Here is a 27222-nt window from a genome sequence, read left to right as displayed (position 1 = left end):
TACTCTGAAGAGTTTTGATCAAGAAGGGATGCTGTACTTTGTCAAATGCTTTTTCTGCATCTCTTGAGAGGATCGTATGGTTCTTGTTCTTTCTTTTATTAATGTATTGTATCACATTGATTGATTCGCGGATGTTGAACCAATCTTACAGCCCAGGGATAAATCCCACTTGGTCATGGTGAATAATCCTTATAATGTACTGTTGGATCCTATTGGCTAGTATTTTGGTGAGAATTTTTGCATCCATGTCTATCATGGATATTGGTCTGTAATTCTCCTTTTTGATGGGGTCTTTGTCTGGTTTGGGGATCAAGGTAGTGGTGGCCTCATAAAACGAGTTTGGAAATTTTCCTTCCATTTCTATTTTTTGGAACAGTTTCAGAAGAATAGGTATTAATTCTTCTTTAAATGTTTGGTAGAATTCCCCTGGGAAGCCATCTGGCCCTGGGCTTTTGTTTGTTGGGAGATTTTTGATGACTGCTTCAATTTCCTTAGTGGTTATAGGTCTGTTCAGGTTTTCTATTTCTTCCTTGTTCAGTTTTGGTAGTTGATATATCTCTAGGAATGCATCCATTTCTTCCAGGTTATCTAATTTGCTGGCATAGAGTTGCTCATAATATGTTCTTATAATTGTTTGTATTTCTTTGGTGTTGGTTGTGATCTCTCCTCTTTCATTCATGATTTTATTTATTTGGGTCATTTCTCTTTTCTTTCTGATAAGTCTGGCCAGGGGTTTATCAATCTTGTTAATTCTTTCAAAGAACCAGCTCCTAGTTTTGTTGATCTGTTCTATTGTTCTTTTGGTTTCCTTTTCATTGATTTCTGCTCTGATCTTTATTATTTCTCTTCTCCTGCTGGGTTTAGGCTTTATTTGCTGTTCTTTCTCCAGCTCTTTTAGGTGTAGGGTTAGGTTGTGTATTTGAGACTTTCTTGTTTCTTGGGAAAGGCTTGTATTGCTATATACTTTCCTCTTAGGACTGCCTTGCTGTATCCCAAAGATTTTGAACAGTTGTGTTTTTGTTTTCATTTGTTTCCATGAATTTTTTAAATTCTTCTTTAATTTCCTGGTTGACCTATTCATTCTTTAGTAGGATGGTCTTTAGCCTCCATGTATTTGAGTTCTTTCCGACTTTCCTCTTGTGATTGAGTTCTAGTTTCAAAGCATTGTGGTCTGAAAATATGCAGGGAATGATCCCAATCTTTTGGTACCGGTTGAGACCTGATTTGTAACCTAGGATGTGATCTATTCTGGAGAATGTTCTATGGACACTAGTGAAGAATGTGTATTCTGTTGCTTTGGGATGGAATGTTCTGAATATATCTGTGAAGTCCATTTGGTCCAGTGTGTCATTTAAAGTCTATTTCCTTGTTGATCTTTTGCTTAGATGATGTGTCCATTTCAGTGAGGGGGCTGTTAAAGTCCCCCACTATGATTGTATTGTTGTTGATGTGTTTCTTTGCTTTTGTTATTAAATGCCTTATATAATTGGCTGCTCCCCTGTTAGGGGCATAGATATTTACAATTGTTAGATCTTCTTGTTGGATAAACCCTTTAAGTATGATATAGTGTCCTTCCTCATCTCTTATTACAGTCTTCGGTTTAAAATCTAATTTGTCTGATATAAGGATTGCCACCCCAGCTTTCTTTTGGTGTCCATTAGCATGGTACATGGTTTTCCACCCCTTCACTTTCAGTCTGGGGGTGTCTTTGGGTCTAAAATGAGTCTCTTGCAGACAGCATATCGATGGGTCTTGTTTTTTTATCCAATCTGATAGCCTGTGTCTTTTGATTGGGTCATTTAGCCCATTTACATTCAGGGTAACTATTGAAAGATATGAATGTAGTGCCATTGTATTGCCTGTAAGGTGACTGTTACTGTATATTGTCTGTGTTCCTTTCTGGTCTATGTTGCTTTTAGCTCTCTCTTTGCTTAGAGGACCCTTTTCAATATTTCTTGTAGGGCTGGTTTTGTGTTTGCAAATTCCTTTAGTTTTTGTTTGTCCTGGAAGCTTTTTATCTCTCCTTCTATTTTCAGTGATAGCCAGCTGGATTCTTGGCTGCATATTTTTCTCATTTAGTGCTCTGAATATATCCTGCCAGTCCTTTCTGGCCTGCCAGGTCTCTGTGGATAGGTCTGTTGCCAATCTAATGTTTCTACCCTTGTAGGTTACATATGTCTTCTCCTGAGCTGCTTTCAGGATTTTCTCTTTGTCTCTGAGACTGGTAAGTTTTACTATTAGATGTCAGGGTGTTGACCTATTTTTATCGATTTTGAGGGGGTTTCTCTGTGCCTCCTGGATTTTGATGCCTGTTTCCTTCCCCAAATTAGGGAAGTGGTCTGCTATAATTTGCTCCAATATACCTTCTGCCCCCCTCAGTGTTGTTTCGTCTTGTGGTATCACCTATCTCTCAAATTCTGCCCTTGTGATCCAGTAGTTGTTTATCTCTCTTTTTCTCAGCTTCTTTATTTTCCATCATTTGGTCTTCTATATCACTGATTCTCTCTTTTGCCTCATTTATCCTAGCAGTTAGAGCCTCCATTTTTGACTGCACCTCATTAATAGCCTTTTTATTTCAACTTGGTTAGATTTTAGTTCTTTTATTTCTCCAGAAAGGGTTTCTCTAATAACTTCCATGCTTTTTTCAAGCCCAGCTAGTATCTTTAAAATCATCTTTCTGAACTCTAGTTCCAACATCTTACTAATGTCCATATTGATTAGGTCCCTGGCAGTCGGTACTGCCTCTTGTTCTTTTTGTTGAGGTGATTCTTCCGTCTTGTCATTTTGTCCAGAGGAGAATAGATGAATGAGAGAACAAAATGCTAACAGGGTAACAACACCCCCAGAAAATATACACTAAACAAATCAGAAAAGACCTGAAACTGGGGGAAAAGAAAGGGAAAGAAAGAAGAAAGAGAGAGAGAGAAAAAAAGATAAAAACAAACAAAAACAAAACAAAACAAAAAAAACAGAATATGATCAAATATGATCAGGCTGGTACATAGATCAGTGCCACACACTAGATTTTGGGCGTATTTTGGTCTGTTAGGAGAAAGTGCCTCCCAAAATTTTAAAGAAAGAAAAACTTATATATGTATAAAAATCAGGATTAGTATGATGAAGGGATGGAATATGACTGTAAAGATGAAAAGTATAAAAGATTTTATAAAAGGAATTGATAAGTTGGTTGAAAAAAGAAAGGAGGATTTAATAAAAAAAAAAGGAGAAAATGTGATCAGGAAGGAGGCTAGAACAAAGCCATACACTAGAGATTTAGGGTATATTTTGATCTGTTAGAAGAAACTGTATCTCAAAATTTTAAAGAGAAAACAACTTATATATATATACCAAAAATAAGTGTAACTACTATGAAGGGATAGAATATGACTCTAAAAATGAAAAATAAAAAATATTTTTTATAAAAGGGGTTGATAAGATGTTGGTTGAAAAAGACAAAAAGAAAAATTCAAAAAAAAAAGTTAAGAAAAATTAACTGTGAAAGACTAAAGAATTGTGGGAAAAAAGTCATGGATTCTATGTGCAGTATTCCCCTAGCGCTGGAGTTCTGCTGTTCTCGTTGATTGGTAAACTTGGTCTTGGCTGGCTGTTCTCGCTGAACTTCTGGGGGAGGGGCCTGTTGCCATGGTTCCCAAATGTCTTTGCCGGAGGTGGAATTGCCCCGCCCTTGCTGGTCTGGGCTAAGTAATCTGCTCGGGTTTGCTCTCGGGAGCTTTTGTTCCCTGCAAGCTTTCTGTACAGCGTTGGAGGACAAGAGTGAAAATGGCAGCCTCCCAATCTCTGCCCCAGAGGAGCAGAGAAGTCGGGGCCCCACTCCTCAATATGCCCCCAGAAAAAAGCAGTCAATCACTCCCGTCTCCCTGGTCTCCAGCCGCACTCCATGCTCACCTGGTCTGTGACCGAGCGTTTCTATCTCTGGGCACAGGACCCCGTGTGGAGTCTCCAAACCCAGCAGATCCCTGTGGTGCACTCCCGCACTGCTTCTCCTGGGGGAGGAAGGGGAGTCTCCCCGGATCTGACACTTGTTGGGTCCCTGCTGGAAGTGCAGTGGCCCGACTGTGCGGCGGATCTCGGTTTTTGGCAACCCGGAATTGAGAGTCCGCTCCTCCACTCTGTCTCTGCAGCCGGCTTCCCCGCTCCAATACCTGGGAGCTCTGCCACACTCAGGCACCCCTGGTCTTTCTGTGACCCCGAGGGTCCTGAGACCACACTGTCCTGCAAGGGTTCCACCCCCCACTTAGCCACTGGAGTGATGTCCCTCAGCGGAGCAGACTTCTCAAAATTCCGATTTTGTGCTCCGTGGCTCTATCACTTGCCAGAAGCGGACAACGGAGCCCCCTCCCTTGCCGTCTATCCTCCCGAATATCACCTCAGATTCACTTCTCCACACGTCCTACCTTCCAGAAAGTGGTCTCTTTTCTGTTCAGAGAGTTGTTGCTATTCCTTTCTTCAATCTCCTGTTGAGCTCGTAGGTGTTCAGAATGGTTTGATCCCTGTCCAGCTGAATTCCTGGGACCAGATGAAATCCAGGTCTCCCACTCCTCCGCCATCTTGCTCCCGGAATTGTAGTAACTTTTAAAGCAATGATTAAATATTACATTGAGAAATGCTGCTGGGGTGAGGGTTGGATGCCATTACTGCTATGAACATATACCTTGGACGGGCCACTCTCCTGCCCTCTCCCTTTCTAGCGTATCAGGGGCAAGTTCCTTCTTTTCCAAGTAGAAAGAAAGAACTGTCCCATCAATATTGGCATTGTGTGGGTCACCCTGATAAGATAATTTGTGCCTACCTAGGGGCTGGAGAATGTTTGTGCCTTGGTTCCAGCAAGCTCCTCTCCTCCAGAGTCACTCTAGAGAAAGAGCAAAACCCAGAAAGCTTGGGTCATAAGCCTCCATTCAGGTGACTCTTAGGAACACTTCCTAAATTCTTTCAACTTGTGGGAAAAAGAGGACATAGATGGTGGGTTTTAGTGCTGAAAGCTTCAATCCGAGACAAAGAGTGTCTGTGTCAGCACATGGGAGGGAGGCAGAGATGTGGATGCCTGGATTTGTTCTTGGGCTGCGGGAGGGCAACAGTGCTGCACCGCTCCTGATATTGTGACTTCAGCCTCCTCACTTGCAAAGAGCATGCCCCACTCCTCTCCTGACTTCCCTTTTAACTTCCTCTTCTTACTGATCCCAACCTGCAAGGACCAAGACAGGTGGCCAGGCCCTGTGGGTCAGAGTTGGGTAAGGCAGGTGGCAGGGCAGCATGACGAGGAAATACAAGGGTGGTGGGGAGAGAGGGATTGTGTCTCAGGACTTTCCTTCTCATGTGGTGTTGCAGTACACCATCATAAAGTAAGGGCGGTAGAATAGGGAGACCAGAAAGTATTGTGGAATGTTGAAGAGAGGAGATCTGGGCCCTGATTCTGCTGCTGGCTAGTGCATGATCTTCTCTTTGAGCTTGTTTCCTGGAGATTGGACAGATGGTTTTCTAACTTGGGCAGGTGGTGATTCTCCGTCAGCAGAGTTTTAGCCCTTCACTTTGTATGGTCTGGTTCTGCCCACATCTCACTCTCAGATGGTCCTGGACCCTACAAAAGTCAGCAGGGAGTCTTATGTGGTGGCTTTTGCAACAGGAATCTAATTTTAGGTGCTATTATTTTTCAAGCACATCAAACTAATATTTTTAGTCTGTTTTTTAGTTGTTTTCTTAACCTAGAAGAATATGTTATGGAGTTGCACATAGCCTGAGACATGGTGTGTGGTATGGATAACTGAGCTCCATAAAAATGATAAGATCTCCTGAAATTATATATGTGTGTACATATACATATATGTGTGGTTTTGTTTGTTTTTGTTTTTTTTATTTATTAGATATATTTATTATTTTTCTCACCTAAGTGCAATGATTTTTAAATTTCCTTAAACAAATAACTAAAAAAAGTATTCAAGAAAATAAAACACAAATGGGAAATTAACCATTAGATGTTTTTACTTCATACCAACCCTACATTTAATCTAGAAAACAAACAAAAACACTTTGAATGAAGTGTTACTAAAACGCTAACCAAATCATTGACCATAAACCTCATACATGCATTTCAAGGTACCACTGCTAAGAATTCTGTTAAGACCAGTTTAATCACTAAGAACACTACATAATAGAGGACAGGAACACAGGTCATTAGATGCGGTCCCTGCCCCTTACCCTCAGATTTATGTCAGAATAAAACTGACAGTTCTGCCAGGCTCTGAACCCCCAGTGACCCCCATCCCAATCCCTGGAAGCAAAGAAGATGCCCTGTCACACAACTTTATATAAGTTGTAATAAAACAAAGCCTAAGTTTTCTTATCTTTCTATAGGAAATGGTCAATTATTTGATAAATACTAAAACACTTCTAGGAATTCATTTTATGAGTTCGTTTACCAAACACATTTTGCAAGAACCGACTACACAATAAGTTCCTTTGGAATTTGGTCCACAAATTCACTTAACAGGTTGGAAATTTAAAACCTGCAAGAAAACAAGAAAGTGGGGAATCCCTAATTGTAACATGTTGTAATTATTAAATGGATATACAGACATACTAAAAAGTTTTGCTCACAGAAGTCACAAACTATAAAAGGGATATACTTTTTGAGTAAAAACAAAGAACTAAACTGATATCCTTCTTTGTTTTGTGAGCACCATAGCTAAGATAAGTTAGACCTGAATTCACCGTCTACTCCTATAACCAAAAAAATCTAAGATAAAAAATTTAATTTGTCTTACTACATACTTTCCAGCCATTAACTGAGATGTAATTATGAAAGATTAAAATTGCCTTAAAAAGGGGTTGTAATAGCAGCTATCAAAGCACTATTCAGGCATGATTTTGAGGAAGCTTTCAGGTTTAGAGTTAGCCTTCTTTGTCAAAAATCTTCACAACTTCATCAAAAACTTCGTCAATAGACTTAAAGGCATCTATTTTCTAGACTTTCCCCATTTCTTCATATAAGTCAATAATTGGCTTTGTTGACCGAAGATAGGTCTGAATTCTCTTCTCCAAGCTCTCTGTTGTCATCACTTCTACCACTACTCTTTCCCCTCTCAAGGCGTCGTTCAATACAGATCTCATTATTACAGTCAAAAAACAGAATGAAAGACACATCTGCCTTCCCATCCATGGTCTTGTTCCAACCTTGAAGGTTGTCTTGATTTCTTGGAAACCCATCAATCAAGAATTTATTCTTCTTAGCATTGGCAGCCATTGTCGGATCCATTTCCTTCTTTTTTTTTTTTTAAAGATTTTATTTATTTATTCATGAGAGACAGAGAGAGAGAGAGGCAGAGGGAGAAGCAGGCTCCCAAGGAGCAGGGAGCCCGATGTGGGACTTGATCGCAGGACCCTGGGATCATGACCAGAGCCGAAGGCAGACGCTTAACCATCTGAGCCACCCAGGCGCCCCATTTCCCTCTTCAACAAACTGATGGTTATCTCAACTGGCACAATCTTTCCATCTTTAATGTACTTTTCAATGAGTTCACCATACTGTGAATCTGGGTCCTTCCTTTCATCACGAAGAAGTTCTCCTGCAGAAAGGTGTGTGTAACCATATTTCATTCTTAAAAGTCCATCTCCTCCTCTAGTTGCAACTAGAGGTCTCATCTGGGTGGCTCAGTTGTCAAGCATCTGCCTTCGGCTCAGGTCATGGTCCCAGGATCCTGGGATTGAGCCCTGCATTGGGCTCCCCGCTCAGCGGGAAGCCTGCTTCTCCCTCTCCCACTCCCCCTTCTTGTATTTTCTCTCTCGCTGTGTCTCTCTTAGGTGAATGTTGACAATTTTATGGTATCAAATCTCTAATCATCTTGATGGACTTCTTTCACTTCTTAGCAATCATCCTTCCTTCTTTCTTAATTTGGGTGACGTGGTTCTCGATGATGTGGGCGCACTGGGTCCCCTTGCCAGCGCTGGGACCACCGAGGATGAACACGACCAGCGGTTTCATGAGGCAGTGAGGGCAGAGCAAAAGCGGCCGGCGGGTCAGCAGCGGGAAGCTAAGACCCAGGACGTGCAGCAACCTGCGGTCGCAGAGGCTCAGCATACACAGCGTCTCGGCCCGACTCTGAGGAGAGTTGACAGCGGCCCGGCCGGCCTATATGTGTGTTTTTGTATATGTGTACACATGCACGTGTGTGTGCAAGGGAGAGAGATTGGGTTTAAATAGCATTATCACTTTTTCAAAAGTTCCTTCATGCTCTTCCATGTGATTTCAACACAATTTTGTTATATTCTCTTTATCTTCATTATTTTCTTGCCTCATTCCATATTGCTGCTCAAAGCAGAATTTTCAGAACACCTCGAGGTGTTTTTAAATTAAGCCAGTAAACAGCTTTAGTCAACACCTCCAGCGTGTCACAGTGACACAAGCCAACACAAACAGGGAGTGGGAGGTTTGCTGACAGCTCTGGGCCCTGAGACCTCAGGACTGGTTTGGTGAGGCAGACTCAAAATCAAGCAGGGACTCGTGGAGGAGCCAAAGAGGACTCAGTCATGTTGTCTCTCGTACCAGCTCCCTGTACAAGGAAAGGAAATTCTAGAAGAGGTTAAGCCCTTCTTTTAGTCAAAGCAAGAGAAGAAACACGCACGACTGGGGCAGGCATGTAGGTATACAGATGTTAACTCAGCACCTCCTATATAAGGTCTTAGTGTTGTGGCAGGGCTGGTTCCACATATCTTCTTTTGTGTTTGGTGTCTGGGAGCTATAACTAAAGCTCCAACATTATTGTGTGTGTTAATTAGGATATGGGTTGGGCCATTGTAATGACAAGATTCCCAAACACAGTGGCTTAAATAAGAGAAGAGTGTTTCTTTCCTACATGGAAGCTCAGGTATCCTCTCAGGAGTTAGCTGGTACTTTATTATGTTGGGGACCCTGCTCATGTAAAGTGTCTTGCTCCCCCCTAAATGTTCTTCAGTTATCCTGTTTAAAAATGAAGCTGTTCCATAGCCATACAGTAAGTAGAGAAGTTCAAGCATGCATCGCAGTGGGTGTTGGTAGTATGATATAGGTTACATGGCGCCTTACCATATGGTCTGTAATTTTTTCCTCTGCCACTTGCTAGCCGGTGAGCTTGGGCCAGTTACTTAACCTCTCTGTGCCTAATGTATAAAAAGATGATAAGAGTACCTACCTTGTTGTCTTGCTGTAGGCTTACATGTATGAATGAGTTAATACATGCAAAGTGCTTAGAACAACACCTAGACCATAATTATAACCTAATAGCAGACACTGTTGATGACTTACCTGTATCTGTTGGTACTCACCATTTTGTAAACTCCAGATGGTTTTATACTGTAAGAATTTGTGACTGTCTACCTCCAGGCTTCCTCTGGCCTCTAAGGGTGTGCTCTGCTGCGTGCAAGGCAGACCCTAAATGCCGAGAAGTTACAAGATAGCAGGTAGCCCTCAACCGGGAGGTTGAACTGTCCTCAACAGCTTTCTTGTTCCTTGGGTGAGATGACTCTGAGGCGTTTTCTATCGCCCCATAGAAGTCCCAGGACAACTGAGTCCTGACTCCTCACATTAGCTACCTGCTCATTGGCATATTCTGTATTGTTTCCTTGCTTTCCATGGTTCATTTTCCCACTCTCCTGATCCTCTTGACATTACCACACAAATTAACTACCTCTATTCAGGATCAGCCTCTGGGAAACCCCAACGAAGACACTTTCCTCTTACTACACACTTTTGTCCAACTGCAATGGTCTTAGGATAAACTCTGATCCTGGCAGCTCTAGCACTTCCCTTTTCATGCACCTCCATCTCCTGGTGTCCCTCTTCTTACTTTAACAATTACATCCGCACCCGGATGAGACAAAGGCAGACTCCTCTGCCCCTTAACCACTGTCTTCCCCTTGCCTCACACTGACATATATAGAGTCCCATGAAAACCAGGCTACAAAGGAAATGGACTGTTGTGGCAAAGAATATTCAGTATCTTTGGGGCTAGCTGCCCTGCCTGACTTCCTTCAGGCTTGTTCTCATTTCTCTTGGGGTCTGCACATATGGCATATTGCTTAGATCTGTGCCTGGGTTACAACTGCACATTAAATCTGAGACATGGGGGTGGACCCAGGTACACAGCTCCACATCCTGTTGTGATGGATGAGCATTCTCTTTCCATTTCCTCCCTGGAGCAGGGAGAGGATGGAAGTGTTTTTCATGAAGACAGGAAATATCTTCACTATGCTTTGTGAACTAGATGGAATTATCCTAGAAAAGCAGGTCCATTGGAGTGAGGAAAGAAGGTATGTGGACTGGGTTTTCAACTGAATGATTAAATGATAGTGCTCTCTGTGGCCACACCCTACTATTTTACATCCGTTGTTGGAGAGGGACAACCTGGCGAGATAGAATCAATGTTGCCTTTTTAAAAATATGCTATCATTTCACTGGTATATTTATGCAAGACCCAATTCCAAGAAGCCCAAAGATAATACAGGTGATCCTCATTTTGCACGATTCCAGTATGTGTTAATTTCAGGCACTACAGTTCAGTTAGTTTAGTAAAATAAAAGCAGCCCCCTCCAACAACACAGTTAAAATTTCAGTTACCATGGCATAGGAACTGTGAGTACTGGCACAGAGTATGAACTTACTTGCTAATTGGTCAGTATACAAATCACTTCTTAAATATGTGCATTATCATTAGTTATTTACCAATCATGTCACTTCTTTCAAATTCAGTGATTGGTCACTGTGCATCTGTTATTCATGTTACCCACAGACAGCAAAGTGTGTAGTTGTGTTGCCTCCTTGTCTTCAGTGATAACCCATGTGACAATTTACAGGATAATCAGGGGAATGAATTGGCCAACAAAAATGGAAGAGAAAAAAGAAAGGAAAAGTGATAACGTAGGAAGTAAAATTCAAATTGAATGTTTAGAAAGTTTAGGAAATATAACTGGGAGCCTGGGAAGGTTGACCTTGGAGCCATTTTAAAGATTCAAGATAAGCAACCAAAGGAACTTAGATAACTTATCACCATAAATGAGGAAAATTACAAAACAATGAAGATGTCCCAGAGGACATGATGCCAGCAAAAAAAAAATCACATTTCACGGCATTGAAAGTGCATTGAAAGTGCAAAGTATAACATGGTGAAACTGACCCAAATTTTGGAAAGGAGACTGACAATTTACCAAGGCATGGAAAAGGTACTTGCTCTGTGTTTTAAGTTATATGACAAGAAGGCAGGCACTACTCTAATTATCCTAGATAAATTTTTACAAAGAAATAAAATACTTTAATTCTCAATATTTCTAATCAGCTAAATTACAGTGTGCTAAATAAATATTTGTTTTACTATTTTTTCATTTCCCTATACATTCGTAACTGACAGTGAGAGTGTTTTCAGTATTTTGACAAAAATTTCTAAAGGTCATGGACCAATTTAATTTCCCCCACTGATTATTAATATCATTTTGCACAGTTTCAGCCTACACATCATTTTTACAACAGTGCAAGGACGCCTATACTTGGGGTTTTATCTTATTTTTTTTTTTAAAGATTTTATTTATTTATTTCACAGAGAGAGACACAGCGAAAGAGGAAACACAAGCAGAGGGAGTGGGAGAGGGAGAAGCAGGCTTCCCACAGAGCAGGGAGCCCGATGTGGGGCTCAATCCCAGGACCCTGGGATCATGACCTGAGCCGAAGGCAGATGCTTAACGCCTGAGACACTCAGGCGCCCCGGGTTTTATCTTATTTATTAGGACTGTGAAAACAACATGGGCATTGGATCCTGTGTGCCTGGGTTCACAGCCTTACTCTAACACTGAACTGTTACTGTCCACTGCTGGTCAAATACACCAACCTATCTGAGATTTAGCATTCTTATTTGAAAAACAGAAATAATTATATTTACCACCTAGAGTTCTTGAGGCCAGAGATGAGAAGGCCTCTGGAAATACACTTGACATTTAGGAAACATTCAATAAATAAGCTCCATGAAACTGGAGACCCTGTCTCTTTTCTTCATTGTAGTATCCCTGGCATTTAGGACAAAGCCTGAAATGGAATAGTTGCTCAATAAATATTTGATGCATAAAACATTGAAGAGTCACATTTAGTATTCAAAACATGTTAGTGACTTGGTTGTCTTCTTGTTTTCTTACTTTCTGGATGCTGTACAGCCTCAGAGAATTGAAGAAATCAGGGGACCCAGTTCTACTGAGAACGCAGTAGGTTCGTCATTGACCTATACTATTGTCCTTCTCTTACAGTCATTTCTGCTTTGTTTGTCCCTGCCCATTTGGTTGAGGTGGCACTCAGCAAGGTTAACATTTTTCATATAAGTAAGGAACTCATACAGATCTCTAGGAAAAACATTAAGACTTCAAAAATGGGAAAAGAAAAGAACAATTTGCAAATCACTTAAGAAATATTTGGAAAAATTCAACCACACTAGTAATCAAGGAAATATAAATCAAAACCAGAAAATTGTTCTCTTTGTGATCACATTTTCACAGATTTCCAGAGGGATGGAGGCAGAGGTAGTAAGGGTGAGGTGAGCAAACCTTCTTCTCAACTGCTTTTTGCTTGTGAGCATTACTATAATCCTTTTAGAAAGCAATTAGAACACAAGGATCGTTGGCCATTGACTTAGTAATTCTAATTCTGGAAATTGATCCTGAGAATTCAATGCGGATGAAGCTTTAGCATGAAGATTTTAATCACAGCGTTATTTGTAGGAGTGGTTGTGGGAAACTACATGTATGTTTGACAATGGGAATTGTTTAGGTGGAAGAAGGCATATGTACTTTCTGTTCTGCAGTGTATGTCTATAAAGAGTTTGTGTATAAAGAGTGTATGTCTGTAAATGTGATAGAACACTGTATATAAAATATATTTTTAATTACATGTAAAATCCAAATAACTGATACCTAATGCCCCCTTGAAAGAAAATACTCCAAATGTGAATAATTACCATTTATTATGGCTCTAACATATTCCAGGGGCTTTGAATATTTTGTCTCTAATTCTCATAGCAATCCTGCATGGTAAATATTGTTATGCCTATTTTACAGATGATAAAATGAGACTGAGGCAGCCAGCTAGCTATGTACCTCTGCCTGACAGTAAAGCCTGCACTTTCCTGCCAAACAGGCTTGGTTGGAAGTTTGTTCTGTTTTGTTTTTTAATTATGAGAACAATTTTCTAAAATTTTCTAAGTTTTTATGTTTATTTAGAAGCATAGATGATTTTAATAATGATCATTAAACCTGGATAAAAGAAAACAATGCAACCTTTGTAAGTCGTTTGTTAACTCTGAGCCTCCATTGCTATCAAATAAAGAACCCCTATCCCTGCTCACTTGATAGGGCTCTATATTGAAACTTATGTGAGCTAGCAGACAACATGTATCAAACCTTTTGAAGTTATAAAAGGCAAGATGCTCAAGTTTTAAGTGCTCTTATACTAACTTCTTAAATAAAAATTTTTATTTACTGTAGTTATTTATTAACTGTCATTATTACTTTAAATCTTATAAGAGCTAAAATCCTTCAATAAAATGTGTGCTTCCTCAGTCACAGATTTAGTATCTGTCTCAGTTAAGAAATGGGGTGGGGAGGGGGGTCATTGTTTTGCACGGTTGATATGGAAAATGTAGCACATGTCCAGCATTCTTTGGGAAAGGAAGTAGAATGCTTCCCTATCAGCTGTTTTGGAAAGAAGGTAACTGTGGAATAGGCTGGAAGTGCCAATCGGGAGCTTTCCAAAAGCACTTTCATTGATTCTTGTTGAATATTCATGGACTTGAAACTTTCTGCCTCTGATTGTCCATTCTCTGAGTCTGGCACACTGCAGCCAATGGTTTTCTGGTTGTTTTCCTGAGGATTTGGTGGTGGTGTTTTTGCTGCACATTGCATTGTGTGAGTGAGTGAGCAAGTGAGTGTTGTGTGTGTGTATGTTAGAGCACAGCCAGATCCTGGGCATTTACAGAGCATTGCCTTCAGGGGCTGTTTACTCTGGACTCTCTCCAAGATGCCAGACTCGTTCTAGATGATTCCTCCTGACAAAAGGACAAGGCTTGGCTCATCCTCAAAGATTATTCAGATTATGCACCTTGCCTGTTTATTTGCGTTTTGCCCCAGGGGGCATCCTGCAAGCCCCCCAGAAGAACTTAAGAGATGTGAAAATTTTGTTCTTTCTGCACCCAATGAGAGCCTCCTGAGCAGCTCCTAAGGAAGCAAGTAGAAATGTTTGGCCGGAACAGCTACAGCTTGACCTTCCCACAAAGTTCAAAAGGTTATTTGGTCAGCGACTCCCTCCTGCAACCTGCTTGTGTGCAGCCACAAATTTAACCTCAGGACTGCCTGCCACGCAGATCATTTAAAGGAAGGTGCCTTCAGAGTGCAGTGCATTGTGGGGAACCTGCTAAAAAGAAATGATCTTTTTCTTCTTTGAGAGGGAGCGAATGTGGCATGGAGTCAAAACATCAATTAAATATACAATTGGCTCCATTTACATGACAAGCTTTGAGTCCTGCCTTAGTCACTGAATAGTAGCTTTCTCCCTGCTCAGAATTGCAACCATAAAGTGGGATCTTCAGTCTGGCCTACTGGAGACTGCTCAGGCCCTTCTCTCTCAGCTGTAATAACATTCACCGTGATATACATCCCACCAACATCATTCAGCCCTGGAGGAAGTTTAGTTTGGCTGATTTAAACTTAAAAAGGGGAAAGAAAAGCTTTTTTTTCTTGTTTTTCTTCTAGATTAGGCTACAGTTTTGAATTAGTTTTTATAATCACCTGTACTTATATATATGTGGAAAATGCAGTCTCACATGTTAATCATAACCATTGGCCAACTCTGGTAAGATCACAGATGAAGTAGGAGATGATTGTAAATTGTTTCCATGAGTGTGTTATTTATTTTCTTATTGAACCCTTTGTCCATGTATAGCACTTGGTGTGTATGCAGCAATGTGGTCAAGTGACAGGTTTTAAATGTATGTAAGGAAGACAGTTTTCAGAGAAACTAGAAAAACAATATGCAACAATAAAGGAATGGATGTGTTCAAGAATGGCAAGAGTTTGCAAACTTTCTTTGATAGGTCCTGATAGCATCATTTTAAGCTTGTGGGCCGTTCGATCTCCATCACAACTACTCAGTTTTATTATTGTAGCGCAAAAAACGACAGCAGACTGTGAGTGAGACTGTGTTCCAATAAAACTTTATTTACAAAGTCAGGCAGTAGTTTTCAGGTCCCTAGTTGGCCAGTTTCTTAATTATGGTGTAATCCATTTGATGCATGCATCTGGTATGTTGCTTTCAGCTGAAAGTAAGGAAAAACCCAACCAAAGATAGCCTAAAAATCACATTAATCTCACGTAAGAAGATTATCTTGAATAAGAAGAAATCTCATAATAGGAAAGTCCCAGGGCTGGTTAATTAAAGCAGTTTGATGATGTCATCAAAGGCCCAAGGTTTTTTCCATCTTTCTGCTCTCCCACCTTTGGCTCATTGGCTTGTTCTCAGGCTCACCTGATGGCTGGTCACAAGATGGCTGCCACAGTTCTAATGTTATAGGTAGATGCAATAACATCCAGTAGAAAAATTAGACTACCCTCCCCCCACATCTCTTTTTCTAAGAGCAAGAAAATCTTTCCAAGAAGAACCTTCCATTTCATAGACCATGTCTTATTGACCAGAACTGGGACAGAACATTTCAAGAATTATTTGGAGTAAGTTACTGTGTTAGTTGTCTGCAGCTCTTATGACATCAAACTCGGTAATACAAAACAATGGAAATTTATTCTGTCACAGTTCTGGAGTCCACAAGTCCAAAATCAGTAAAATTAAGGCATTGATAGGGCTGTGGTCCCTATGGAGGTTCTAGGGGGAAATCCATTCCTTGTCTCTTCCACCTTCTGGGGGCTGTTGGCAATCCTTGGCATGTGGCCACCTCAGTCCAGTCTTCAAATGTCTCTGCTTTATTTTCATATCACCTTCTTTGTGTGCCTGTGTGAAACCTCCCTTTGGTTCTCTCTCTCTTTTAAATGTGGAACTTTTCACAAAAAATCCTTGTCATTTTTGTGCAGGATCATGCTATCTTCTCTATAGTATTCCATTTTTGGCATGTGTGCTGTGGAAACCCTCTCTCTTATAAGGAAACTGGTGATGGCAGTTAAGGCCACCCAGATAATCCAGCAAGATCCTTAACTTAATCACATCTGGAAAGGCCCATTTTCCAAATAAGGTGACATTTACAGGTCCAGGGATTAGGATCTGAAAGCTCTGGGGTCCATTTTTCAAACTACTACAGTCACGGAGAACTTTGTCAAAGTAAAAAACATTGCCACTTTCTGAAAGAAAGCTATTACATCAGTTACTGGTTAAGAGAGAACTACCTTGACTGTTCTATATTAATGAAGATTTGCTTACGTCAAATAAGGGAGGTGTAGGCCAAAAAATATTGGATTCAGCCAGCAGGGAAGATCTGGAATAGGACTATTAGACAGGTAAACAGCAGTATCTGCTGTAGCGTATGTGTTTGGCAATTGTGTTTAGCAAAAGCTTACAATGATTTAAGAAAATAATGTGTATAAAATAAGGTAGGAAAAACTTTTATCTGTATTGTGGTCACAACACAACAAAATACTCTTGGGCATAAAAAAGAAGAGACAATAGAGATAATACACTAAAAAATCACTATCGGTTAGGGCACCTGGCTCGTTCAGTTGGAAGAGCATGTGACTCTTGATCTTAGAGTCTTGAGTTCAAGCCCCACGTTGGGTGTAGAGATGACTAAGAAAATAAATAAATAAACTTAAAAAGAAATAAATCTTTAAAAAAAATTACTAGAGGTTGTGTGGAGGTGGTGGGAATATGGATGACTAATTTTTTTCCTCTCCTTTTTTGTAATTCCTAAAATCTTAATAAAAAGTATATATTGCTTAAATTAAAAATATATTTTAATGATAAATCAATAACATTATGTCATTAGATTATAATACTGTTTTTTTAAATTATTTCCATCTATTTTGTATCATTTCACTTAATTTATCTCTCAGTTTACTGTATCAAGAAATTACACAGAATAGCCACAGATTCTGCCCAAATTTTTCTGCTTTCAAAGAGACCCAAACCCCTCACCTGTCACTAGTTATCTTTCCAAAACACAAGTTGTGACATCTACTATGCTTCTTATCAAAACATTTAATGTCTCTCTCTTGCTTTAAAAAAATTTTCCTTCCTTCCTTCCTTCCTTCCTTTTTTTCTTTCTTTCTTTCTTTCTTTCTTTCTTTCTTTCTTTCTTTCTTTCTTTCTTTCTTTCTTTCTTTCTTCCTTCCTTCCTTCCTTCCTTCCTTCCTTCCTTCCTTCCTTCCTTCCTTCCTTCCTTCCTTCTTCTTTCCCTTATTCCCTTCCCTTCCCTTGCCTTCCCTTCTCTTCCCTTCTCTTTCTTGGCTCTCAGAGTTCTCTATGACCTCATCCACATCCTTTTTCAAAGTCCCAACACTGGATACCCACTACATTCAGTCATGTGCCTCTTGCACCCCTCTTTGCTCATCATGCCATGCCCTTTCATGCTCTTCCCCAAGTGGGTCTCTAACTCAGGATTATCACTTTGTTCCCAGATGGAGGGGCAGCATGAATTTCCACCTGGGAACTTACTAGAAATGCAAATTCTCAGGCCCTACCCCACACCTACTAAATCAGAAACTCTGGGGTGAGCCTATTTATTGATGCATGTCTCAACAAGCCTTCTAGGTAATTTTGATGTGTACTAGAGTTTGAAAGCCCCTGGGCTACCTCTCTTTGTCCTACTTTCTTCATTATTGCATTCTTGTATCTGTGGCAATCATCATTGCTAGAATAACCGCTGTATTATTCTTCCTAGAGAATTAATTTGTAAATCAGTTATGCAAGCATGTATGATGCCAGCAATTAGCCTTCCAAATGAATAACATACCTATATTACCTATGTTGCTATGATTTCCTTGCTATCTCAGTCATTTTTTCTTTAGGTAACTGTTCTTGTCCAGTTTTTATGTATTTTATCCTTACAAGTAGATGAACCTGAGAAATAATGAACGTCCCTTCTTAATGATCCTCTGGATCACTTATTCTAAAGTCTAAATGTCTGCTTTGAGCCCAGCATTGACTATGATTTAAAGCCATTCCTTCAACTGTGGTCCATTGAATAGGCCTGATAACACATGGCCATCCCTCTGTTTCTTCTTTTTTCCTCAGCTAAACCAAAAATATACACAGAAGAATCATGGCCACTGTGTCTGGAGGCCTAAGAAAGCTGCCCACCCCTCCCCAACTTCATTTGTAATTTTATAATCTTGGGCAGATCATCTTTCCTCAGAATCTTGAATTCATCATTGGTAGAAGTAGAAATGGTAAAGTTTTTTTCTTTTGCGTACATGGACTCTCATGTGCTGGAATTGATGTGATTCTACAAAGCTCTATGATGAGGGAGGACTCAGGTCCTATTTTTTTGTCTGCTGGTATCTGAAGAAAGTATGTTTTGACCTCTGATCAGCACCCAGCCCCATGCCTGGCACATAGTAAGTGCTTAATAAACAATTGTTGGATAAATGGAAGAAATAATGGAAAAAACAATGGAAGGATAGAAGGGAGAAAGGAAGGGAGAGAAGGGAAAGAGAAGGGATTGAGAGAGGGAGGAATGAAACGAGGAAGGGGAGGGAGGGAAGTGTGGGGAGAGAGCAATGGAGATGGCCAAGTGTAGATCAGACCTAACTCCTGATGCTGAGAAGTACTTGAGAGAAACCGATAGCACTGGAATTCTAATACCTATCCTGTGCTGGGTTGTGGGGGGCGAGATATACTCTAACAGTAAATTAACTATTCAGTTTGGCTCCTTCCCTAGAGGATATTTTCAGCAGTTCCTCCCAGGTGCAAAGGGCAAGGCCGCTCTGGGAGTCTGAGGAAAGCAGGAGGCAAGTGTTGATCAACCAAGACACCGTGAGCAAGGGCAAGTCTCCTGAGCAGTCCTGGACAGACTCATTCACCTTCTTTTTGTCATTTGAGTTCTCAAAATTGTCCCCAGCTTAAACCAAATCAACCTCAAATGTCTATGATTAAAATTTCCACTCTGAAAATCTGAGCAATTTAGGAATTGTAGGAACTGGACCATCTGGAGATAATTTATAAATAACACTTGCATTTCAAATCGCCTGTCTTCCCAAAGAGTCCTCTGTCCTGTCAGTGGGACTGCTGCCAAAGCCCAAACTGCTGAATTGGGCCAGTGACACTGAAGTTGCTGGTGGGAGCTTCTTATCTCTGATTCGTCTAAGAATTTGGGACGCTTCATGGAAACATTTGTTTTTCCTCATGTAAAATGTAGGCGAAAAGTTGCTGACTGTTTTTAGGTTGGGAAAGGTTTTCAGGATTTTAGTGCATGTGATTTACTCAGCTTTTACTTTGTCTATTACTAAAATAATTAAAACTCAAATCAAATACTAAATGGAACCCAGAATATCCTGGATACATGGTAAGGTTTGGGGGAATTAAAAAACGACTAAGCCCTCTGTTCCTTTTTCATTAAATCCTGTTGACATGAAAGGGAGCCATTAATACCATCTCTTTTTCTTCTTTTCTTTCAGGTCAGCACAACCTTAGCCACGGCAACATGCTTCTGAAGAGTGGGTCCAGCTGTGTTAAACTATACACTGGTGCTTTATGGGGCCAAGGCAGATTAGACCATGCAGAGTTGAGCAGCCTGGGTAATGATCCCTTGTGCCATATGTCTGTGGAGTTGTCGTATTGGTATTCTTTTCTTACCTCTGCTAGCTGGAGCAATTGAAGCCTCATGCCTGTTCATACCCTGGGATTATGTTGCGTCTCCGACCTCATTATTGCTCAGGGAGAGGCAAAGTTTAAAAATGATCATGTTCAAAGAGAGCCCTGCAGCCTGTGATCTCTGGGATTCTACCAGGTCCCACTTCCCACCCCCAAAATACACACATATAGCCCTTCCTTGCTCCTAGCTGGGGGCTCTGAGTTCATACATATGCCTGTAGTCAGGCTCTGTGGATTGGAGGTCTTTGCATTGCTTCTCAAGGATCTACTAATGGCAATTGACAAAATTGATGAGCTGGTATAGAAGAGCATCATATTGAACACATTGCATGAGAAACAAGAAATTTATAAAGCAGGACTTTTCTGGAGTTGGGGTGAAAACTATTTTCATTTGGGCAGTATATTGCATAACACGCAGAGATGTGCTATTTCTAACCTATTGGGTTGGTGTGCAGGTTGAGACAGAACATATACCCATTTCTGAGAACACTCTTTGGCCAGAAAAGTTTTCAAAAAGGTAGTTTCATGATGGGACTCTTTTCTTTTTCTCTCTGGGTCCCACAGAATTGTTCTTTGTGTGACCTTCACACCTTCCCTTTGTTACCCTGACATCTTATAGCATTGTTTTTCAAATAGATAAAGTTCCTATGGATGTGTATCAGCATTTCTAGAAGGAAATGTATGTATACTTTGAAAAAAAAAAAAGGTGTTTCATATTATAGTAGAATTTCATAACTTGAGAATCAATATAAGTCTTCTGTTCCTGTAACATAAGTAAACAAAGCAAAGTTTGACAAATTCTCTTAGCTGGAGGGAATAGGCATCAGTGAGTGAGCCTTCTGAGGGAGCACCTGATGGGGGCAGGGTCTCATCCCCCTAGGAAGGTCATGTCAAGATTTTGCTGGGTGGTCGAGCATAGCATTTTTGTTTATAAAAGAGGAAAAGGATTTTTTTTGAAAGGTTCAAACACTTCTGGGCAAAAATAATAACAGGAAATGCCTGTATCTTTCCTGTAGGATGAACTGAGACAGGAGTTCTCCTGCTAAGATAGGAGCAAAATATTCAGGACCCATGTTACAGGATCCAGAAGAGAAAGGTCAGTGTTGTGTGTGAAGACAGCCATGGCTTCAACAATACAGGCATTGCTTTCATTGCATGAATGCAGTTGTCCTCGGAAAATGGAAAGAGAAAGAGGATTGAGGACAGTGAGTCCAGCAAGGAGCCTCAGAATGGGGGTCCTAGGACCTTCAGGACTGGCAGCCATGAGGCTGCAGTAGTTTTCCTCAAGAAACATCTGTGATGCATGTGGGGAGAGCTGGGGGTACAGAGACTGCTTCTTAATCCCCACTGACGGTGCCCTGGGTAGGGGGTGGGGGCAGAGGCCCCACCTGAGCAAGCAAACAGCAGAGTTGGTTCCTGGAACTCTTAGCAGAGAGGGAGCTCTCTGTAGGTGACTTCATGATGTCAATTGTGCAGGGCCTTCTGAACCTACCCAGGCATGCTAGTCCATGGTCTTCATGAGTAGTGGCTCTGGGGGACAAAAAGAGTGAGTTGGATAAGAGTGGTGACACAAGAGACAGTATCAGAATCACAGCAAAGCAGATCTAACAAGTGAGTTTTAACAGTGAGAGGAAGAGAAAGCCCAGTGAGCAGTACCAAATATAACAAAAATCTCCACATCCTCATAGCTGATGATGAGAAAGGTGCAGACAACTGGACATAATTTTGGTGGAGAGCTGGAAGGACCCTGTGCTGATGAAAGGTTATGACTTCCCTCTCATGCTATGGAAGGATAGCAAGCAGGACCGAGGAATACCAAGGAGCAGAAAAGGAGGATGGGCACCACTGGCACAGAAACCTTTAGAGATCCTGCCTGAGCCATGCTGAGGCCTTGCAAGAGAGAAGGGTTTTAGAGAATTGCAGTCCAGAGAGTTCCCTGGTGGGAGCTCAGCACTTAACGCTCCTAGATTATGGTCTCCAAAGCTGATGTACAGGAGGCCTGGGGATGGGGCTAAGTACATGGAATGGGAGAGAAACCCCAGGGGGCCTGAAAAACTGGGGACAGGTTGGACAAGGAAAGATGTCCTTCACTGCTAGGGGATCCAACAAGAAGCATATTCTCCAAAGATTTAGGGTATTGCTAGGGTGGCACAGAGCAATCAGACCTCTTCATTTTAAGGAAAACTGAGCCATAAATTAGAAATACAAATAAATATTTTAGAAACCTCTTCCCATCTTCTTTGGATATTGATATTTAATGCAAGGATTGCTCTGACCTAAACTAGACTCTATCCAAACCAAACCAGGCTGCTCTCAAGGCTCTGATTCTTTACCAGGAGCCTGGATGTGTTATGTAACATAGCAACCAGGAAAGAATGACCTAAGAAAATCTAGGCAGGGAGCACCTTCTTTAGGGTTGTAAAATACAAGGTAAAAAGTGACAACAGCCCAGGGAGGTGCTGTGACAGTGGGAGGAGCAGCAAGGAACAATACTTTCTGGCACAATTCTGGCCAAAATGCTAACCAGCACAAAAATATGAGGACCTGGGACAAATGAAGAAGAGAAGATGGAGCACAAATAGTATTTTATTGGGAATCACAATAAATAGGCTCTTCCTAAGCTCTTACCAACTAGCTTGGGACATTTGGGAAAGTAATTTAATGTCTCAAGATTTGGTTTCTTCCCGCAGATGAGAGTTGAAGCAGGTGGTCCCTCGGATTCCTTCTTATCCTAACATTCTGTGAATCTGGGGTTCTGGGTAGTTCATGGACTGGAACACTCTCTCCCAGATTTTCCAGAGTGAATACTATTCCTCTGATGTGGTCTCAGCCAATACTCTGATTTTTCCCATCATCCCAGGAAATATATCCACTTAGAAGATGCTGGAGATGGGTCCTTTAGTACTGGATAAGAGATCTCACCCAGCAGTGCTAAATTTTCTCTTTGGCCCTGTATTTTCTATGCATTTGACTTGCAACATGGTCGAAGCCTTTCCCACCTTATTCATTTACCAAGAAATGCAGTGACATTCAGTTGGACTATAGCACTGTTGCCCAGCCAGACAAGCCTCTGATCCAAAGTCCAGCATCTGAGAGAGAGACTGCTGAGTTTTGCTTGGCTTTTTAGTCCAGTGATAAGATAAAGTGTGCTGGGTAGACTTTAACTGTTACATAACCCTTGTAATTACAGTGCTTTCTCTTTGGAGCCCAAGGAAAATGGTGCTCTGGTCTGAGCTCTGGGCCACCTGGGCCTCCCCTAGGTCATGCCTGGTCTCATATTCAAAAGTAAAACTATTTTTACTCTACTCACAGCAGTGGACTCTGTACCAGGGCTTTGGGGTGCATTTTATTTCCTCAGTCTTTTCTGGAACCCAGTATTTGTTCATTCATGCCCTCACTGAATACCTACTGTGAAGAAGGCACTTTGTGGGATATTATGAAAATTACTCTTTTGGTGTTCCTGTAAGGTTTGTTTATCTGATCCTCTAACCCAGGGGTCAGCAGACCACAGGTCCTGTACCACATCCAGCCCTCTGCCTGTTTTTGTACAACCTTACAAGCTTAGAATAGTATGTACATTTTTAAATGGTTGAAAAAGAATTAAAAAGTATATTTGTTAGATGTGAACATTTTACTCAATTCAGAATTAAGTGTCTATAAATAAAGCTGTAGTAGAACCCAGCCGTGGTAGGGAGAATCTAAAATGACCCCAGTGATGTTCCCCCCTGTATAATCTCCTCCCCTTGAGTGTAGGCAAAAACTGAATATAATGAGGTTTTACTCCTGTGATTAGGTTACATTGTATGGTAAGAGGGATTTTTGCAGGTATAATTAAGGTTACCAATCAGTTGACTTTGGGTTAGTCTTTGGGGAAATTACTCAGATGGGCCTGAACTAATCATATGAGCCCTTTAAAAGTAAAGAGTTCTCCCTGGCTGGGAATAGAAGAGGAAGTTAGAGATGTCCTCCAGCTGGTCTGGAAGAGAACAACATTCATATTATGAACAGACTATGAGAGACCTCAGAGAGGCCTCTGAGGACTGAGAATGGCCCCCACTGACATGCAGCAAGGAAGCTGGGATATCAGTCTTACAACTCCAAGGAGCAGGATTCTTTTAATACCCTGAGTGAGTATGGAAGCAAATTCTTCTCCAGGGCCTGCAGATGAGAGCCCTTCTGGCCAACACCTTCCTATCAGGCCTGTCAGACCCTAAGCCCACCTATGCTTCTGACCTATAGAACTAGAATTACTAAATGAGTGTTGTTTTAAGCCACTAAGTTTGTGGTCATTTGCTATGCAGCAATAAAATAGTAATAAAACAGCCATGGTCATTCATGTGCATATCATTTATGACTGATTTTCTACTGTTATTAGCAGACATTAGTTGCAACAGAGACCGTATGGCCCACAAAACCTAAAATATTTACTATCTAGCCCTTAATAGGAAAAATATATCTAGCCCTTAATAGGAAAAAAAAAATAGAAAAATAGAAAAAATATATCTATGTTCTAAGCAAAAGTGTAATCTCACATCAAATATGTGTACTCAGAGTTTTATGCCTGACCCAAGGTTTGCAAGAAATAGGACTTATATTCAGGACCACTCAGCAGGCATTCCTTTAATCCAACTAAATTAGGCCAAAAATCTAGTAGACACCAGGCTATCCTGCAGACCCTTTCTCCATTCCAGTTCTTAAAAGGTTGGGGAGAGAGACAGAGAGTGTTCATATATTTAGAGAGGAAAAAAATTAGAGGAAGTGTACCATATTGGAGGTTGATATTTTCTACATTATGAATTTCTGTAATAGTTGAAGTTGTGTAATAAATTTTTACTAAGTTAATAATAATTATAACCTTATTATTTTTAAAGGCTACACTGTGCTTTGCTTTGTGTTCCTTGGGGCAGTGGCCTGAAGAAGATAAGGTATGAAAACTATGGTGCTTTGTGATCAAATTTGAATTCATTCCACTGGTTCTTGATTTTTCTTCTCTTCATGTTGTCCCTTTTACCTTCACAGTGGAGTAAGTCAAGATAATCCAATTCTTCATTCACTAATATTGGTTATCTAGGAGAGTAATTTTCAACCATTTTAGAATTTTAATACCCTCTACCACTGGCACACACACATTAAAAGATTTGTCATTGTATGTACTTAGCTTTTTTCTTTTTCTTTTTGAGAGAGACAGCAAGGGTGTGCATGGGGCAGGGGCAGAGGGAGAGAGGGAATCTTAAGCAGGCTCCACGCCCAGTGCAGAGCCCAACATGGGGCTCGATCTCATGACCCTGAGATCATGACCTGAGCTGAAATCAAGAGTCAGACGCTTAACTGACTGAGCCACCTAGGCACCCCGACCTTTTAGCTTTGAATTGAGTTAAAACTCATATGATTCTGAGTATTGGGAGAAGAAGCGAAGAGGATGTATTAGTGTCCTAGGGCTGCTATTACAAATTACCACAAACTAGGTGGCTTAAAGACAAATTTATTCTCACGGTTTTGGAGGCCAGAGCCTGAAATCAAGGTGTTGGCAGAGTTGGTTCTTCTGTAGGCTCCAAGGGAGAATCCATTCCATGCCTTTCTCCTAGCTTCTGGTGGCTGCTGACAGCTCTTAAAATTCCCTTGGCTTTTAGCTGAATAACTCCAGTTTCTGCCTCTGTCTTCACATGGCCTTCTCCTCTGTGTGTCTGTATCTCAGATCTCTCTCTGACTTTGTCTTATGAGGACACCTGTCATTGGATTTAGACCCACCCCAAATCCAGGATGATCTCATCTTGAGATCCTTAATTACACCTGCAAAGACCCATTTGCCAAATAAGGTCATAGTCACAGGTATGAGGGTTAGGACTTGTACATACTTTTTTGGAAGCTACAATTCAACCCACTCCAGAGGTATTTAGCATGTTCCCAGAGCTGATAAGGAAGACTCTTTCTCAATCTCCTAAGTAACAACTGAAATCAACAAATCCAACCTATATTGTAGAAAATTTCCGTTTTACTTCATGGAGCTTTATGGATATGCAGCACCTCCCCCCGTGATCCTGTGATTATAGATTGGACAATTCCTCAATGACAAGGTATATGAGAGATGACAAACCTCCACACTATCCTATATGGGTACCCCATCTTGTCTTTCCCTTTTTATCCATCTGGAAAAAACCAAAGAATGAGGCAGTATTAGAACTGTTGAAAGTCAGAGCAATTATCCTCAAGTGTTAGATCCAGGATACAATCCTGTGGAGTCTTTCTCTAAGTGGGAAATTGTGATCTCTAGCAGAAGAGTTTGGGTCTCTCTGGAAATGAGTCCATGCCCCTTATTGTCCATGTGGCCTTGGGAAAATCTGATGCTGTGATCTGGTTTCTCTCTCTGTAAAGAAGGCATAACAATGCCTTGCTACCTTACCACGGTGTTGTGTGAATTTGCTGACACCCATAAAGCTCCCTGAAAATGAAGAGGCTTACATAAGTCCCTGGTATTATTCACACAGCAAATGTTTTCCCCTGAGAATAAAGTAATAAATGGTACCATTGTACAGCTGGTGGAACGTGTTCAAAAGTTTCCGTTCACAACTAGTAGATCAAGTTGTGGGTGGTTGTATGGACTTTCTGTGCTCATGCCAAACTGCATCCAAAACAGCCAGCACAATGGCCTATCCTGGAATGAAAAGCTGTACTGTAAGAGGCAGCCAGATCATGGCCTCACATCACATAGGACAGTCCTATATAGACAGTTACTTCATACGCACCTTGTCTTTCCTGCACCTCTTCCAGCAGAAAGAAGCAATAGCAGAGACCATGGCCACATGGATATCTAACACGGCACAGTTGAAAAGCAATTCTCTTCATCCACCTCACTGACAAACTTCCCAAGGCTAAGGATGGTCATGATTGTGAAGGATTATAATTATAGGTTTGCTTGCTTGCTTGCTTGCTTGCTTCTTATTTTGGGGGGCCAGGAAAGAAATGTTATAAATCAGATGGAGTGTTCAGGTTAAGAACGTATTCTCTTTAAATGCAGTTCGTTTGAGTGGGAGTGTATGGGAACAGTCTGGACAGAATGCCACTGGCTGACATAAGAGACAGGAGAGGATCTTTTTTCTACCATTACAAGCCCTGGAAATACTCCAGGACATGATACAGGGAAAATGACTTTCCTCTTTTATTTATTCATTTTTTAAAAAGATTTATTTATGTATTTTAGAGAAGGGGGAGGGGCTGAGGGAGAGAGAGAATCTAAAGCAGACTCCCTGCTGAGCGCAGAGCCTGACTCAGGGCTTGGTCTCACAACCCTGAGATCATGACCTGAGCCAAAATTGAGAGCCAGCCGCTCAGCTGACTGAACCGCCCTGGCGCCCCTGCCTTTCCTCTTTTAGCAAGGTTTGGGACTCTGTGCTCAG

The 27222-nt window shown here is 41.0% G+C and overlaps 1 protein-coding gene, 1 non-coding gene and 1 pseudogene across 2 annotated transcripts in view; 1 reads left to right on the top strand and 2 right to left on the bottom strand.

The window, feature by feature from the left end:
• The window catches only part of ANKRD55 (ankyrin repeat domain 55), a 403377-nt gene that overhangs the window by 113967 nt on the left and 262188 nt on the right, over nucleotides 1–27222 (top strand). The window contains exons 3-5 of the mRNA XM_064596135.1: nucleotides 19633–19752; nucleotides 20845–20924; nucleotides 24700–24753. The gene's annotated coding sequence lies outside the window, so the exon portion shown is untranslated. The remainder of the gene's footprint in view (nucleotides 1–19632; nucleotides 19753–20844; nucleotides 20925–24699; nucleotides 24754–27222) is intronic.
• Nucleotides 5948–8092, bottom strand: LOC135365250 (UMP-CMP kinase-like; annotated as a pseudogene).
• Nucleotides 16053–16154, bottom strand: LOC123836629 (U6 spliceosomal RNA). The gene has a single exon (XR_006789012.2). It is a non-coding gene; the product is annotated as a U6 spliceosomal RNA (small nuclear RNA).

This window comes from Mirounga angustirostris, unplaced genomic scaffold (assembly GCF_029215605.1).
Source record: "Mirounga angustirostris isolate CCGP_5_RB_7025 unplaced genomic scaffold, mMirAng1.0.hap1 SCAF_7, whole genome shotgun sequence".
Classification (NCBI taxonomy): domain Eukaryota; kingdom Metazoa; phylum Chordata; class Mammalia; order Carnivora; family Phocidae; genus Mirounga; species Mirounga angustirostris.
The sequence above is the reverse complement of the archived record's forward strand: the minus strand, read 5'-3'. Positions and strand labels throughout refer to the sequence as shown.